We start from the raw sequence: 5,787 nt of genomic DNA on the forward strand, positions 1-5,787 counted from the left end.
AGACTGGATTAAACTGAGAAGTGAAACTACTGTGGGAGGCGGGGCTAATAAGATTTAGGAGAAAACTAGGGACGTTGCTCATATCATTTGCACTCAGCCTCTCCGATAAAGGAGGGGAAACGTAGGGAAAAAAAATCCTTCTTTTACAGCAATAAAAAGAAGGAACCAATTAATAACCCAGTAAACTATCATGTGACCCCAACACAGAGTGCCTAAAAACAGGAAGCCTGCAGAGGATCAGTTCACAGACTCTGATTTGAGATCTTTCTACTTTTGCCACCAACTCCCTTGGGCGTCCTTAAGCCTTCCTCGCTGATGTTACTTTTTTGCTATTTCTGGGTTGCTTGTGGTTCTATAACTGCTCTGAAGGGTGTGGTGGAAAAAGGGGTGGTAACAGCAGTAGGACGCACTGGCATCACAAAATTCATCTGAGTCAGCTTTCTATTCTTCTCTGTCCCGTTCTGTGTCTTGTTTTTCTCCTTACTGTCCTTCTGCAGGACTCAGATCTTCTTCAATAGCCGGGGTCAGCCAGGACAGAAAATAGGAGTCACTAATTGCCCAGCAGTGAGTGCCCCCAGCTTAGAGCTGTGTGGGATCCCTGGGACAATCACTCTGCTTTGTGCTCTGGGGAGAAAAGGCTGTGGGGTCCAGGGCCAAGTCCTTAATGACTCAGCTCCAGCTTCTCCACTTCAAAATGAAAGGAAAAGTACTATCACTACCCAAGTTAGAATTATTATTTCATGGGGAAAAAAGATGGATTACTATCTTACAATAAGAGCTTGTCACATTTATAAGTCTCAGGTGTAAGAGGCATTTATGATAAGAACATAGTAAATGCTGGCCTAAGTAGATGCGGCTCCTCTAATAAGAGGAGCTCAGGACACAGGTGGGAGGAGAAATTAAACTTGAATTCTGGGCGCCACTGGCCTGTCTGGGCCCCTGGCCTGTCTGCTGACCCTGATAGCCAAGGGAACATGGAGTTTGGCCCACCTGCAATCCCTCTGGTCCAACTACTCAAAATAAAGGCAAGATTGGAAAACATGTTCCTTTAGCAGAAGACGCTTCAGCACTGCACCCTCCTGGATGCTCACAGAGCCATCTGTCATTTTGCCACCTACGATTCATCATGTCCTGGCATGATAGTAGCAGACCCCATGCATAGCATGGGACATTCTACTCCTGAGGCAACCAGCACACACAAAGAGGAGAAAGAATGAGCCCCTGAATCCTTGGTCCCACAATGAGTCCTTGCAGATATCTACGACTTTCATTGCTGTGGATGTGACTCTGTACCCAGGCATGGCTCATTCCAGATCTGACCTATTGTCAGAGATGTTCGAACCAGAATGACTCCATTTTGAGTGGGGGCTAGGTAAAATAAGGCTGAGACCTACTGGGCTACATTCCCAGGAGGTTAGGCATTGTAAGTCACAGGATGAAATAGGCAGTTGGTACAAGACGCAGGTCGTAAAGACCTTGCTGATAAAACAGGTTGCAGTAAAGAAGCTGGTCAAAACCCACCAAAACCAAGATGGCAACAAGAGTGGCCTCTAGTTGTTCTTATTGCTCATTATACGCTAATTATAATGTGTTAGCATGCAAAAAGGCACTCCCACCAGCTCCATGGTGGTTTATAAATACCATGGCAATGTCAGGAAGTTACCCTATATGGTCTAAAAAGAGGAAGAACCCTCGGTTCTGGCAACTGCCCACATCTTTCCTGGAAAACATGAATAATCCACCCCTTATTTAGTACATAATCAAGAAATAATTGTAAGTATCTGTATTAGTCCATTTTCACACTGCTGAGCAAGATATACCTGAGACTGAGTAATTTATACCAGGAAAAATTGTTTCATGCTCTTACAGTCCCATGTGGCTGGGGAGACCTCACAACCATGGTAGAAGGCAAAGAGGAGCAAGTCAGGTCTTACATAGATGGCAGCAGGCAAAGAAAGAGCTTGTGCAGGGAAACTCCTTCCTATAAAACCATCAGGTCTCTTGAAACTTATTGACTATCATGAGAACAGCAGTATAAATTACTCAGGGAAAGACCTGCCCCCATGATTCAGTTACCTCCCAGCAGGTCCCTCCCACAATATGTGGGAATTTAAGATGAGAGTTAGGTGGGGACACAGTCAAACCATGTCAGTATCCTTAGTCCAGCAGCTCAAGCTGCTGCTCTGCCTATAGAGTAGACATTCTTTTATTCCTTTACTTTCCGAATAAACTTGCTTTCACTTTACTGTGTAGACTTGCCCCAAATTCTTTCTCACACGAGTTCTAAGAACCTTCTCTTAGGGTCTGGGCAGGGAGCCCCTTTCTGGTAACACTATCAAAGGATCAGGAAAAGGAAGCTAGTGAATGCTAAAAAGGGAACAAACTACCATTACCAATAATAACAACAGCAAAACAAAAGCAAAACGGATTGTGACAGCTGTCCCCTCTCACACCTGTTTCCCATTGCAGGAAGGAGGGGCTGGTTCATGCAGAGAGTGGCAAATATTAGAAGCAGAGAGGGGGTGCAGATGAGACTTCAGGAATATGCTGCCAAAGGCAGGCCTAGGGAGAATTCAACATGATTTCTATGGAGGAATGATTCCTATGGAGGAATGCATTATCTCCAATATGTAAAACTAGGCCTGATCCTGTGATTATGGGATACAGGAGTCCAAAGACTCACAGTGGGAAGTAGGTCACTAGAGTCTCCTTCAGAAGCTCTGGACTGTGCGTTCCCACTGTGGGGAAGAGTCAGCACTCAGCTATCCCTAGAATGCCTTTCCTCAACTCCTTCAGATTTTGCCTCTCAACCAACCTTATCCTGACCACTTGTTAGCAAGTGTACCCCTCTCTCCCTCCCAAACCTTCTCAAATCTATTTTGTTCCCATGACACTTATCACTGAATATTTTACTAATTTATTTTGTTTATTATTTGCCTCCCCCATGAGAATGCAAATTCCATAAGGGATGGATTTTTTTCAATATTGTTCACTGATGAATCCCAGTGACTAGAATATTTCTAAGCATAGTGATGTGCATTAAATGAAAGAGTAACTTTCTGAGTTGCACTGTACACACATCATAGGAGGTATATGCACACTTGTGCATGATGTATATGGTGTGGTGTAGGTGATGCGTGGGGTATGTGGTACTGTGTGTGCTGTGTGTGGTATGTGATACATAGTGTGTGTTAGTGCGATGTATGTGATGTGGTGTGTGTGTGTGTGTGTGTGTGTGTGTCCATGCATATTAGGGGTGGCAGGGATGTTAATATGTCAAATGGTACTAGAAAGTATCAGAACCCATGGTGCTTACTGGTTTCCCAGAGAGCTGCTTCTCTCCCTCCTGTAGGATATACTGATGGTTTGGACAGGGAAGAAATAAAAAGAAGGCTGTGACCTACAGGGCTGAGGAAATAAAAAGGAAAGTAAAAGAAGAGCTGGGAAAAGAGAGTGTAGGGGCCAAGGGAAATTTCCCCTTCGGCTTCTGGGGAAACTTTGCTGAAAAATCAACTCACAAATTTGTTAACACGTACACAGGGAGAACCATAGAATGATTATCCACTTCCCAAGAGGGCTTAAAAGCTTATATATCATTCCTGGCAAAACAGATTATGGGAGGAGAAGAGGATAAATTCTGTTGATGGGATTACTGTTGTGGATTTTTGCTCCTTAGCTCAGCTAGGTCCGGGTTCTCATCTCACAACCAGGAAGAATTAGGCACGCGGCCATCAAAGAATGAGTGAAGTAGAATTTATTAAGTCAAAGGAAAGCTCTCAGCAAAGAGAAGGGTCCTGAAAGCAGATTTCTGGTTTGCCCTTCACAGTTGAATGCCAGGGCTTAAGGCTCAAATTCCTGGCAACTCCACCCCATCCTCCCAGTGCATGCAGGCCTTTAGACTGAGCTGCTCCATATTGATTAATTTCCTGAACTGCGCATGTGTTAAGGAAAGGAATCTTCCACTGTGGGCATGTTTAGGCAAGCCCCCTGTGCAAGTTACCTTATCTGCACAAAACATTCGGTGTAAGCACTTGTGGGGCAGGTCAGGGGTTCTCTGGGGACCATTCCCTTACTGTCTGCCTAAAGCAAGCTGGCCAACTCCTTTCATTACTAAGGAGAGTAAGTAGATCAGGGAACAAATATTAACTTGAACATTATCTTGTGAAAGTCTGTTCAGGCATAGTTACATTCTTGGTCTTACAGGAAGGGGAAATAAAAATAAATGTTCTTTTTGGTGGATCTGGATCTTAGGTAGATAAAGAAACTTTAATTCCATGATGTGTTTTGGGAGAGATAGTTGGTGGCAGGGATGTCAGAGAGACTTTTAGGCTTCTTCAGTTCAATATGACCAAGTGCCATATTTTAGGGTATCAATTTCTGAGCCCCAGCAAAAGCTTAGAAGATATGTGATAGCATCACAGTGTTAAAGCAATTTTTTGTTTGTTTGTTTTTAGAAACAGGCTCTTGCACTGTCACCCTGGCTGAAGTACAATGGTACAATCACAGCTCACTGTAATCTTGAACTGGGCTCAAATGATCCTCCCATCTAAGCATTTCAAAGTGTTGGGATTACAGGCATGAGCTGCGGTACCCAGCCTGAAACTACACCCTCGTGCCGATAAACTTTTCAAATGACTAAAGGGGAGAGAGTAAGCACTACTCAGAGGTAGGAAGAAAGGGCACAGAATTATAGGATTAAAACAACAACAACAACAACCACCACCAAAAAAAACCAGGCGGGGTGTGCTGGCTCACACCTGTAATCACAGCACTTGGGGAGACTGAGGTGGGGAGAATCACTGCAAGCTAGGAGTTTGCGACCAGCCTGGCCAATATAGCAAGACCCTGTCACTATTAAAAAACAAAACAAAACAAAAAAAACTCCTGCCTTGAGCTAATCAGAATGATGGGCCTGACAAAGGACGTCCCAAAGTAAGTCTTAGCATTCTTTTTTTTTGCGACAGTCTCGCTGTGTTGCCCAGGCTGAAGTGCGGCGGCACGATCTCGGCTCACTGCAACCACTTCCTCCCAGGTTCAAGCAATTCTCCCTGCCTTCAGCCTCCCGAGTAGCTGGGATTACAGACGCCCACCACCACACCTGACTAATTTTTATATTTTTTAACAGAGATAGGGTTTTGCCATGTTAACCAGGCTGGTCTTGAACTCCTGACCTCAAGTGATCTGCCTGCCTCGGCCCCTCCAAAGTGCTGGGATTACAGGTGTGAGTCACTGCACCCGGCAAAGTCTTATCATTCTTTACAAAGAGTTTGTACCCATATCTCTGAAAGAGAGTAGTGAATTTCACCCCAAAATATGGCTTCCTGATATAATGAGTATTTTGAATGAAAGACTCTCAGAGATCAACAGACACTAAAGAGAATTTTCCTTATGTACATAAAAATAGTATGGCCCCACCAGTGAGAACAATTGTTCTTTTCTCCCTCCCTGTTATCTCATTATGCATTATAGGAAAGGCCAAGAATGTAACCACACCTGAACAGACCCTTTTATAAGATAATCAGTCTCCAAGCATCATTTAAATTCCAAGGAGAACTATTTACAAATTTATCTCTGTTCTTTGATCCAATTAGTCTCTCCTGGTAGTTAGGTATTGCCCTCAACAGAATTCTCTTCTTCTATTTCCCATAACCTATTTTGCAAGGATCAAGGCCCTGTTCTTTCTGCAACTTCAAGTTGGCACATAAGCTTCTAAATCCCACTGGGATATTGGTACATAAGCTTCTAAATCCCACTGGGATATTGGTACTATATGCATGAGGAGAACCA

The sequence above is a fragment of the Macaca fascicularis genome, chromosome 4 (assembly GCF_037993035.2).
Source record: "Macaca fascicularis isolate 582-1 chromosome 4, T2T-MFA8v1.1".
In the NCBI taxonomy this organism is placed as follows: Eukaryota; Metazoa; Chordata; class Mammalia; order Primates; family Cercopithecidae; genus Macaca; species Macaca fascicularis.